This window comes from Schistocerca nitens, chromosome 7 (assembly GCF_023898315.1).
Source record: "Schistocerca nitens isolate TAMUIC-IGC-003100 chromosome 7, iqSchNite1.1, whole genome shotgun sequence".
NCBI classification, from domain to species: Eukaryota; Metazoa; Arthropoda; class Insecta; order Orthoptera; family Acrididae; genus Schistocerca; species Schistocerca nitens.
The window spans coordinates 166,162,766-166,176,148 of record NC_064620.1 but is presented as its reverse complement, the minus strand read 5'-3'; positions in this window follow the sequence as shown (position 1 = coordinate 166,176,148).

Sequence of the window (13,383 nt, the reverse complement as noted above, 5' to 3'; positions counted from 1 at the left end):
GAGGGACGAATGGAGACGTGTCGTCTTCAGCGATGAGAGTCGCTTCTGCCTTGGTGCCAATGATGGTCGTATGCGTGTTTGGCGCCGTGCAGGTGAGCGCCACAATCAGGACTGCATACGACCGAGGCACACAGGGCCAACACCCGGCATCATGGTGTGGGGAGCGATCTCCTACACTGGCCGTACACCACTGGTGATCGTCGCGGGGACACTGAATAGTGCACGGTACATCCAAACCGTCATCGAACCCATCGTTCTACCATTCCTAGACCGGCAAGGGAACTTGCTGTTCCAACAGGACAATGCACGTCCGCATGTATCCCGTGCCACCCAACGTGCTCTAGAAGGTGTAAGTCAACTACCCTGGCCAGCAAGATCTCCGGATCTGTCCCCCATTGAGCATGTTTGGGACTGGATGAAGCGTCGTCTCACGCGGTCTGCACGTCCAGCACGAACGCTGGTCCAACTGAGGCGCCAGGTGGAAATGGCATGGCAAGCCGTTCCACAGGACTACATCCAGCATCTCTACGATCGTCTCCATGGGAGAATAGCAGCCTGCATTGCTGCGAAAGGTGGATATACACTGTACTAGTGCCGACATTGTGCATGCTCTGTTGCCTGTGTCTATGTGCCTGTGGTTCTGTCAGTGTGATCATGTGATGTATCTGACCCCAGGAATGTGTCAATAAAGTTTCCCCTTCCTGGGACAATGAATTCACGGTGTTCTTATTTCAATTTCCAGGAGTGTATATTCTGAGACGAAAGTCACAGGTTGCACTGTTTACATTCTAATTCAAAAGTGTTATCCCAATTTATGGATGAATACCAGTCCACAATATCATTCGGACGAGCGTACGCGTAACCGACACGACGCGGGTGATTGTTGATGATGCGTAAGCCGAATGATCGCACGAGAGTTCTTACGCTCGTCACGCATACACAGATTTCTTTTGGTACCAGTCCTCCTTGACACTAGTAATGATATAACACTGTTTATAGAGTTATGATATAACACTGTTCGTAAAGTTAATTTTTCAGTTCTCAGTCCTCACTTGTACGAGCGTGCGCGTAACCGTCGCGGCGCGGCTGATTGTTGATAATGCGGAACGCGATGACCGAATGCGTGTTCTCACGCTCGCGACAAGACACTGGCACTTGACTGCAACGAGAGGATACACAAATACATTATCAGCAGCACTTCTTGACGCACTTTCCTCCCTCTGAATCATTTACTTATTTAATCACTTTATTGTAATAGCAATTGCAGCAACAATTCAACTTCCATACTAACAATGCCTCTCACATGCAGAGCTACACACTACACAACATAACAGTTCCGTGTCCCGCGCTCGACTCTACAGACGCGGCTGCCCGCAAAGATATTCCACAACTAAGCCAGCGATATGAAAATACGCTTAAAAGTTGACGAGATAAACTCCAATGAACTGCACTGCAGCCCCAAATATACTGAAGCGCCAAGGAAACTAGTATAGGCACAGGTATTTAAGTACATATAGACATACGTAAACAGACGGAATACGGCGCTGCGGTCGGCAACGCCTATATAAGACAACAATTGTATGGCGCTGTTGTTAAATCAGTTAATGTTACTACAGTGTCAGGTTATCGAGATTTAGGTGAATTTGAACGCAGTATATAGCCGGCGCACGATCGATGGGACGCAGCATCTTCGAAATAGCGCTTAAGGGGGAATTTTCCCTTACGACTATTTCACCAGTGTTCCGTGAATATCAGGAATCCGCTAAAACATAAATTCTCCGACATCGCCGCGGCTGGAAAAAGATCCTGCAAGAACGGGAACAACGTCGACTGAAGAGAATCGTCTAACGTGACAGAAGTCCAACCCTTCCACAAATTGTTGCAGATTTCAATACTCGGCCATCAACTAGTGTCAGCGTGGGACCCATTCAAAGAAACATCATCGATATGGGTTTTCTAAGCCGAAGGCCTACTCGTGTACCCTTGATGATTGCACGACACCAAGCTTCACGCCTCGTCTCGGCCCGTCAACACCGACATTGGCCTGTTGATGACTCTAGACACGTTGCTTGGTCGGACGAGTCTCGTCTCAAATTGCACGTACACGTCGTACTGCCATGGAAACAATCTCATGAATCCATGGATCCTTCATGTCAGCAGGGGACTGTTCAAGCCGGCGGAGGCTCTGCAATGGTGTCTGATGTGTGCAGTTGCTGTGATATGGGACTCCTGGTAGCTCTACACACGACTCTGACAGGTGACACGTACGTAGGCAACCTGTCTGGTCACCTGCATCCATTCATGTCCAATGTGCATTCTGACTGACTTGGGCAATTCCAGCAGGAAATGCGACATCCCACGCGTCCGTAACTGCTACAAAGTGGGTCCAAGAACACTCTTCTGAGTTCTAACACTTCAGCTCGCCACCAAACTCCCCTGACGTGAACGTTATTGAGCATATCTGGGATGCCTTGCAACGTGCTGTTCAGAAGAGTTCTTCACCCCTCTTACTCTTACGGATTTATGGACGGCCCTGCAGGATTCATGGAGTCAGTTCAGTTCCCACCAGCACTACGTCAGACATTAGTCGAGTCCATGCCACTTCTGCGCGCTCGCGGGGGGTCCTACACGATAGTAGTCAGATGTACCAGTTTCTTTGGCTCTTCAGTGTATATCGCTCTCTAAGACAGGATTGGAATAAGTAAAGCACGCGCAGAATCATTTGGTTCAAATGGCTCTGAGCACTATGGGACTCACCTGCTGTGGTCATTAGTCCCCTAGAACTTAGAACTACTTAAACCTAACTAATCTAAGGACATCACACACATCCATGCCCGAGGCAGAATTCGAACCTGCGACCGTAGCAGTCGCACGGTTCCGGACTGCGCGCCTAGAACCGCGAGACCACCGCGGCCGGCGCAGAAGCATTTAATCAGTCGTTTTTCGGCGCTCCATACAAGAACAGAGCATTAATTAACACGTGCTACAAATACTCGTGGATTTTATACTGGTTTGCAAACAAATTATGTAGATGTAAACGTTATATCCTAGGAGTGTAACGCTCCACTCATCCTCGTGTAAATAGTTCTGAGATTAGCTCACCTTACTAGAAGTTTATTATCTTCAAAATAATATACACAATCATTAATGCACAACACGGAATAAACCAGTATCCTAAACAATTTCGGTGTGGATGGGGGGAAGAGGGAATTTACATGATGGTCCTGTTGCGTGACTCGACTACCTTATTCAGCACGTGTCAATTAATTTCGCAGCTCCAGTCTGGCCATCCCTTGCCCAAGCAACCGTTTAAGAGACGGCTTTCCCTCATTTGCTGCAGAGATTAATTTCGCTGAGGTCGCATCTGCATGATTCCTTTCCTGCAGCTGTTCTAAGGGCACCAGTTGCCAGCAGAAAAATTTAAGAATTCTCTGCAGCGTTCTATTCATTCCATTCATTTCGCTAACTTACCCGTTTCTACTGCAGTGGTGCCTTAACGTTACAACACAGCTTTCGTAGTCTCCGCCAGTCTGCTTATTAAAAATAGGTAGACGTAACAAGAGAAAACACTCTAACAGAGGCCACTATTTAAGAAATAATCGAATAACGCAATAATGGTTACTTTTAAGTAAACTAGTAAACATACTGTAGTGGACTGACAAGGCAGCCAGTCCACAGTGACGGGTAGCCGAAAGGGCACTCGTACACACACGCCGACTGGCGTGAAGTCTGGAACAGGATTCGTAATGAATGTGATAAAGAAAAGAACGTAGCTACTAGAACACTTAACTTTTATATCGTCCTTTGGTATACAGCATTCATGATGATACAAGTGAGACTATCTTGAGATACATGCAATGGCACCAATGGCGCCTTGCTAGGTCGTAGCCATTAACTTAGCTGAAGGCTATTCTAACTGTCTCTCGGCAAATGAGAGAAAGGCTTCGTACGTGTAGTCGCTAGCAATGTCGTCCGTACAACTGGTTGGTTGGTTGTTTGGGGAAGGAGACCAGACAGCGTGGTCATCGGTCTCATCGGATTAGGGAAGGATGGGGAAGGAAGTCGGCCGTGCCCTTTCAGAGGAACCATCCCGGCATTTGCCTGGAGTGATTTTTAGGGAAATCACGGAAAACCTAAATCAGGATGGCCGGACGCGGGATTGAACCGTCGTCCTCCCGAATGCGAGTCCAGTGTCTAACCACTGCGCCACCTCGCTCGGTCGTACAACTGGGGCGAGTGCTCGTACGTCTCTCCAGACCTGCCGTGTGGTGGCGCTCGGTCTGCGATCACTCAGTGGCGACACGCGGGTCCGACATGTACTAATGGACCGCGGCCGATTTAAGCTACCACCTAGCAAGTGTGGTGTCTGGCGGTGACACCACACATACTACAAGTTTCTTTGAACTGTTTTACATATTGAGATTGGAAATACTTAGGTGGTAAGATTAATCTCGTATTGCTGACGTTTCGCTTTCACATCTCGTAGTGAGTTTGCAACTACTAACGACGTTGGCTCTGAGCACTATGGGACTCAACTTCTGACGTCATCAGTCCTCTAGAACTTAGAACTACTTAAGCCTAACTAACCTAAGAACATCACACACATCCATGCCCGAGGCAGGATTCGAACCTGCGACCGTAGCGGTCGGGCGGTTCCAGACTGAGGCGCCTAGAACCGATCGGCTACCCCGGCCGGCCTACTAACGACGACATCCCGTTAACCTACTCCCGTCATTGTAATGAAAATTTTTGGCTGATTAACATTTCCCTTGTATCAAAAGCGCCTCCGATTCCTGTAGATAGTGGCCTTAACAGAGCTCACAGTGATAATCAGATACAACAGCCTAGATTTCAATGCAATAAACAGCAAATCAAGTGTAGTCTTAGAAATATTTGTGGACATCAATCACTGGTTCAAATGGTTCAAATGGCTCTGAGCACTATGGGACTCAACTGCTGTGGTCATAAGTCCCCTAGAACTTAGAACTACTTAAACCTAACTAACCTAAGGACATCACACACATCCATGCCCGAGGCAGGATTCGAACCTGCGACCGTAGCAGTCGCACGGTTCCGGACTGCGCGCCTAGAACCGCGAGACCGCCGCGGCCCGCTAATCACTGGTTCCTAGCCAATTCTTTGTCACTAAACACGCAGTTCAGTGTCCCAAGAGTATATGCCCAACATATGATGACAAGCAGATAGAAGAAGTGGACAGTTAAATTCTTGGGATTACAGCTTGATAAAAAATTCAAGTGGGAGGAGCACACCACAGAATTGCTGAAGCGACTAAACAAATCTCTATTTGTAATGCCATTTCTGTCAGACACAGGGAATATAAAAATGAAAAAGCTGGCATACTATGCTTACCTTCACTACATAATGTCATATGGGATTATTTACTGAGGTAATTTATCAAGCAAGCTGAAGTTTTCCGGGCACAAAAACGTGCAATAAGAGTTACATATGGCGTGAACTCAAGAACATTATGCAGAGGCCTGTTTAGGAATCTAGGGATACTAACTACTGCTTTCCTATATATCTATTCCTTAATGAAATTTGTCATTAAAAATATATAACTTTTCAAACCAACAGCTCAGTTCATGGAATCAATATTAGAAATAAAAATACAAAAAGGTGTGCATTATTCAGGAACACACATTTTCAATAACTTGCCAGCAGCCACAAAAAGCTTAACAACCAATGAAATTCAATTTAAGAGAAGCCTAAAGGATTTATTGGTGATCAACTCCTTCTACTCCATTGATGAACTTCCCAGTAGAACCAAATGATTGGTACGTGTGTGTGTGTGTGTGTGTGTGTTCGTAAGGTACAACCTAACTTCTGACCAGTTCAGTGCGGTAATGTGTTCATTGTAAATAAGTTTTGTAGTAGTTCTACTATATGTTTATTACCTTATAAATAAATAAACATTTTTTTATTTTCAATTCAGTGCATTAACGTAAAATGATCCTTTCATATAGCTTTCATAAAAAAAGGAAGGTACATTAGCTTATTTGTTTTAGCTGCAAATATTTGTCATGTATTATTGTTTTTCTGACATGTTCTGTATCCTGGAGGACCCTTCACTATGGATCAAGTGGAATGAAACTAAATCTAATCTAATGTAATCCCCTTCTTTTCGTACTGTCCATTTTCTAATTATGCTGTTCCAACCTTTTCTTGATCTGCTCATTCCTCGCTTCAATTCTGTTTACGTATGGTTATCTTTATGTGTATCCTCCAACCGCTTCTTGGAAATTTTTCTCTAACACTCTCAACCATGCCCCACTGACTTTCTTGTTGAGAAAGAGAAGTTCCCACTGCTCAACTTCTTAATACTCATGGGGGCACTGTGGTGGTATCAAATAGTTTTCCTCCTACTAATGGTGTCTGTGACCTATTTATTTGTGTAAAGAGTTCATAGTTGTATCATTTCCTGAATTCATTTTCTTTGATCGTGCCTACGATTTTCATCAAGGTCTGTCTTTCTCTTATTTCTCATTTCTCGATCAGACCTTTTCTACTCATAGCAAGGCATTCGGCAGCATGCAAGGCCATCCGTCGTATTACTGTGCAGTAACGTCCTATCTTGGCACTAAGTGACACTAACTTCTTCTTGTAGACACTTTTGGCTAACTGATATGTAGACACTTCTGGTTAATTTATATGCTGTTTCCATTTTTCTGATCCGTGATGCAAATCTCGGACGAATTGGCTCTAGATATATAAACTTCTCCGTTTGTCTGATTAAATTGTAGCATAAATAATTACAGAACAGAACAGTTGTTCCCTAACTTAGGCAGCTTTCCAGAAAATGAAATGGAAGAACATCGGCTGAGGTCATCTGACCGCGGCAGTTTGTCATTTTTAACCTGTTAGTAAGGCTGTTGATAAAACATCGATACATCGATATTTAATCCAAAAAGTCGATATATTCCGGCGAAATTATTTCGTCCGATATATCGACATTGAAATGGCAAGTCGAGTGCCTATTTTTACATTAGATTGCATTTTTTTCTCAGTTTTCGATAAATTATAGTAGAACATAATTTTAATTTCACTGTGTGAAGGAGTCTTACTACTCTTTAAGCTTTCATGACGTCCAGTGAAGCAAGTATAGGAGGCACAAAGAAGAAGTCCGATTGCACTGTGGTGTCGCGGTGTGAATGGAATAACAATGTGCCCGATGTAAAGAAAAAGCACACCAGTTGCGTTAAAAGTATCACACCGGCATTCTCCAAAAATAGTTGCTGCAAACGATGAACAAAAATCTAAATGACAAGATTCGTCTTTGCTGTGGGTGAAGAAATGCGGACGTTATCGGCGATCGGCGCTACGAACAGGGAACTTCAACGTTTAACTTCACCACGCAGTTTTGACACTACAACTGCTAGGTCACTGACGTTGGCAGAAAGGAAAAAAAATAATAATAACTTGGAAGTTGACATGAAGGGTTCCAGACAAATCCGACATGTGACGAAACTGAACGACGGGCCAATCGGACACTTTTTATTGTGCCACTGACATGCAGTTACCATTGTTTGGTTACTACCAAGCGTGAACGAGCATCCATCTCCTTTAAATTCTTGCTCTAAGGGGGATAGGCAGGTTGCTAGCATGGTGATGAACAGAATATCTATCAATAAAACAATTCTTAGACATATAGCTCTAAAACTGGGTGTATATTTTCAATGTTCAGCCGATATTGTTATAGATTAGTGTGTCAATATTTCTTCCATCGATATAAAATGCCAATCTCGATATATCGATGTCTGACGATGATACTTTTTTAAATATTGATATATTGGATTCCCAATATTATTAAAAAAACCAACACCCCCACCTGTTAGTGCATTTTAACAGCAACAAGATCATGCACTCAGCTACCGTACTAACATATCTTACGTCAAAGCACGCTTCGTTAAGAGAGAAAGACCAGATGACTAGGAAGCAACCGCAGCACCACCGCTCTCAGACGAAGTCATATTCAGTTGTAGTGGGGAGGAAGCCAGAACAACGATGACGTAAGAGCGGCTCCTTGATTTGTAACGTGTGCAATCCTCATCATTGTACTCTCTCCGTTTCTGATCTACAGGGTGGTAAGGAACAGTCTGAAAATCTCTTATGAGTGCTGCAGTGTAAGAAACAATCGTTAAGAAAAAAATTAGATATGTTGCGCCGCTTCCGAGATAATTAGCATTGAAGTTATCCAATCAGGCCGATGGGCATGCGAATTCAAGTGGCCCACCGGAGACGATGTTCTTCGTTTTGTTTCCTAAAACCGAACAAGAGAATGACAAAATTCGGCATGGTATGGTAGCAAGGACCAAACGAAAGTCAAATGCTGAGCAGTCTCATGCCTACGCTATCAAAACAACTGACTATAATTGTATATGGCGGGCCACTTGAATTTAAGCACGCAGCGGTCTGACAGCCTAACTTCAATGTTAATTAACTCAAAAATGATGCAAAGTATGGATTTTTTTTCTTAACAATTTTTCCTCAGCACAGTCTACTCCACAGCACCCTTACAAGATTTTTCAGACTGTTTCTGACCACACTGCATAATGTATAGGTTCATTAAATGTAATGGAGGATCTACACAATGACTCTATGCTAGACTGTTCCCGCAGACCACACCACATTACTTTTGCATCTGAGGCTATGCTGAATAGATCATTTGTGTCCACACGTTACCGTTATTATAATGCAGGGTGTTTATAAATGAATATCGAGGTTTTAACGCTTTATGATATTTATTACATTAAAATTACTGTTATAAATGATATGCCAAATGAAAGAGCAACTCAAACCGTTTTACCAAGAACCTTATAAATATTCACTGGCTTAGCGAAGTACACGAGTGGTTGTACTTCACTGTACCCAAGCGCTCGATAGCCCGCAAGGGGCCCAATGACAGGACTTGCTTTGCATGGCCTCCACGTTCACCCGACCTAACGCCATGCGATTTTTTTCCTTTTGGGCTTCATCAAGGATGGTGTGTACGTGTCTCCGCTACCAGAAGACCTCCCTGAATTAAGAAACCGGATTGATGCAGCTGTTGCTACAATCACTGAAGACACACTTATCAACCTTTAGGAAGAACTCGGCTATAGACTTGATGTGTGCCGTGTGACAAATGGTGCTCATACTGAACACTTATAAGGTTCTTAGTAAAACTGAGTTGCTCTTTCATTTAATATAATACATATTATAAAGCGTTAAAACCCCGATATTCATTTATAAACACCCTGTATAAGTAATAAAGGGACACAACGTAAATGATGCGAGAGAAAGTTTGTCGCTATAATTGTGATTAAAACTGCGCTGCACTGTGATGTGATCGTCGACTTAATTGTTGGCAAGGAACACGCTAGCCACGTTGGAACAATAGGCTCCTGTTTCTAACTGGTTGTTTTGAAACGCATTTTCTTGCATGAAAAAACACACAAAGTCTCTGATTTTTTTTTCCGTGTACCATTGTAAGCATATTGTCATATCGCTGGCTTAGTTGTGAAGTATATTTGCGGGCAGCCGCGTCATTAGTGAGTCGAGCGCGGGACACGGTACTGTTATATTGTGTAGTGTGTAGCTCTGCATGTGAGAGGCTTTTTTTTTGTATTCGGCTTGAAGTGCTGCGACAAGTTCTGTTACAGTAAAGTGATGAAACATGGAAGTGATTCAGAGGACAGTGCGTCAAGAAGTAATGAAAAAATGAGCACCGCCGTCGATAAAGTTTTGTGTATCCTCTCGTTGCGTGTCGCACAGCATCGATCATCCGCGCCGTGTTCGGTCTCCCAGAACGAACCAATGTGAATCAGTAAAAATTAGTAACCATAAAAGAGTGCAGTCAAGTGCCAGTGTCTTGTAGCGAGCGTGAGAACACGCGTTGGACCATCAGAATGTGCGTTCGATCATCGCGTTTCCGCATTATCAACAACCAGCCGCGCCGCGACGTTTACGCGCACACTCGTACAAGTGAGAACTGAGAACTGAAAAATTAGCTTTACGAACAGTGTTATATCATTACTAGTGACAAGGAGGACTATTACCAGATATCTGTATGTGTGATGAGCGTAAGAACTTTCGATCGATCATTCGGCTTCCGCATCATCAACAATCACCCGCGTCGTGTCGGTTACGCGTACGCTTGTCTGAATTATATTTTGGACTGTTAATCATCAAAATTGTTAATTGGCAAACATTTACGATTTAGAGTGTAAACAGTGCAACCTGTGGTTTCCATATCGTCTCAGAATATAGATGTTCATACCAGACATAGGACAGTGTTGTGTTTTAACGTTGAGTGACTCCCCTAAACCCGATAGATAATTTCAGGCAAGCCGGCAGCAGTGTGGAACAGAACAGTACGACCGCCGCGGGGTTACCAGGTACGTGGTGTGGACAGGGCGCACGGTCACGGAAAGCAGAAGTGGAGAGAGTCAGTTTAAGGTACCCCCCCACCCATTAGAATTCCCGGGCGTGTTACACCATGTCCAGAACATGATGGCTCTGCGACCACAGGAATTGGTTTCTTGGGCCATATGCAGGTTGCCGACTTCCGGTTTAGAGTATAACGTGCCTAACAATTACGCCATGAGATCGCAGTTTGCCGGCCGTTGTGGCCGAGCGGTTCTAGGCGCTTCAGTCTGGAACCGCGCGACCGCTACGGTCGCACGTTCGAATCCTGCCTCGGGCATGGATGTATGTGATGTCCTTAGGTTAGTTGGGTTAAATAGATCTAAGTTCTAGGGCAGGGCTTCACAACATACGTGCTCGCAGAGCAAGCTGTGAGCAGCTAGGCGCGAGCACGGAGCAGCGCGAGCACGCTACCCCCACTACTGGACCAGAGCGGAGAGTGGGGAAAGTCACGTGGGGCACACAACAGCTGCCGCCAGTCAATGTAAATCCGCGGCCACCTGCAGGGATATCACTCACGAATTATTACTGCGACAAATGAAACAAATAAAGGAGAATGCACACATGCCACATAATTTTATTAGCTTAGTGTATGCCTCTACATTCGCATTAATTTGTGAACTGTTACACAATAAAAGGTGTCACTGAAGTGTGGGATTCTCGGTTAGCTTGTACTTTTTGCCCTTTACAATTGCGTCTATGTTCGGAGTAATTGTTCTTGTACATTTTAGGCGCAGCGTGCAGTTTAAATTTCGATCAGACAATGCGTTTCTCAGGCACGTCTTGTTACATTTCATTGCAGAGAACAGTTGTTCACAAACATACGTGGAACCGAACATTGATGTTATTGTAGCCGCCAGTTTGTGCAAACGAGGAAATCTATCCTGAGGGAAGTGTCTGTAGAATTCCAAAATGTTTTTCTCGTTCTGAAATTTGTCTCTGTATTCTCTGTCACACTGCAGGTCAATAATTTCTTGCTGCAGCTCAGGACGAATCTCTTAAATATTCGCTGAATATGGAGAGAACAGATCAAAATCACTGTCTAGTGCTGTCAGATCTTGAAAGCGCTGATCAACTAAACTATGTGAATAACGTTCACAGTCTTTGTGAACATCTTGCATGGATGATGATTTAAGAAAATGAGCTAGGTTTCCTGTTTCCAGCTGACTCACCCGAAGTGTCAATTTCATTTTAAAAGCTCGTATTCGATCTATGAAATGAGTAATTAGCAGATCTTTGCCTTGTAGTAAAATGTTCAAAGCATTCAGATGGCTAGTTAAATCTGCTAAGAACGCGAGATCACATTCAAACATGCGCGCGCATTTCCCCTCCCTCCCCTCCCTCCCTACTCCGCGACCGTGCACCTGCTCGCGAGCAAGTGCCTGAGCAGACGCGAGTACTCGCGCTCAAAACCGGCCAGTTGTTAAGCCCTGTTCTAGGGGACTGATGACCTCAGATGTTTAGTTCCATTGAGCTCAAAGCCATTTGAACCATTTTGAAGATCGCAGTTCTATAGGAGCCAGATTGTGGGTGTCATTTCTAAGGGCGAAACCAATGGGGGTCGTTACTTCTCCCCTTTCGCTCCCTCATGAAACCTACAGGCATACAGTTTCCCCTCCACTTGCTCTCCCTCACTAACCTCTACAGACAGTCAGGGAGATGATGTACGAAATCAGTATGTTTAAGAAAGATCACATCATTTAATGGACATTGACAAGCATTTAGCCACAGCAATTTGTCATGAAATCTCAAAAATATCTCGTCTTTCACCGGAAAGTTGACGTGTGTTCCGACCAGCCTCCGTCCCAGGCTCGCCTCTCTCCCACCATCCCCGATAACTCCAATCCGGATACGCTCTTAGGTGAAACAGGCTACCGTGCAATTCACAGGGCCCCGCCGACACCAGAGTCAACTACCGCAGGCGGAGCCCGCTCGGTTGGCCGTGCGGTCTAACGCACGGCTTTCCGGGGGGGGGGGGGGGGGGGGGGGAAGGAGCGCCTGGTCCCCGGCACGAATCCGCCCGGCGGATTCGTGTCGAGGTCCGGTGAGCCGGCCAGTCTGTGGATGGTTTTTAGGCGGTTTTCCATCTGCATCGGCGAATGCGGGCTGGTTCCCCTTATTCCGCCTCAGCTACACTATGTCGACGACTGCTGCGCAAACAAGTTCTCCACGTACGCGTACACCACCATTACTCTACCACGCAAACATAGGGGTTACACTCGTCTGGTGTGAGACGTCCCCTGCGGGGTCCACCGGGGGCCGAACCGCACAATAACCCTGGGTTCGGTGTGGGGTGGCGGAGGGGTGAAGTGGACTGCGGTAGTCGTCGTGGGGTTGTGGACCACTGCGGCTGCGGCGGGGGCGGAGGATCTCAGTCGTTTCTAGGTCCCCGGTTAACATAACATAACCGTAGGCGGAAACAGGCCGTCGGCAAACTGACGACTATCGCTGATTGTGACAACCGATAGGCACACCACAGTGCAGCATTCCATTCGGCAATTCATTACTGGAATTGACCGACCACACCATCCAGAAATACTTCCTCGCTGTGGCCACATGTGAATCACTGCCCACAAGCGCGCGAGCCCTGGCACTCGATCTCTCGACATGAAAAAAGGTTGCCTAAACTGCAGAGCATCAGCAATATTCGTTACATGTCGATGGTAGACTACGGAACGTTGTAAACCGTATGACTTAATGAATGGCGTTCAGGCATTTGACAGTTCTCGTGTGGGAGACGTTTAGATATGATGAACTGGGGCTCCTGACATGTCTACCGTTGCCTCTGGTCGGTGAACGAAACGAAAACCTTCTTCTTCTTCTTGGTTGGGTCTACAGTCCTTGAAGAACCTTGACCTCCTGCATCACCTGCCTCCATTCTTCTCTGTCCATCGTCTTCCTTCTCCAATTTCTTATTCCCATGGCCTTTAGATCTTATTCCCTATCGTCCAGTCACCTTTT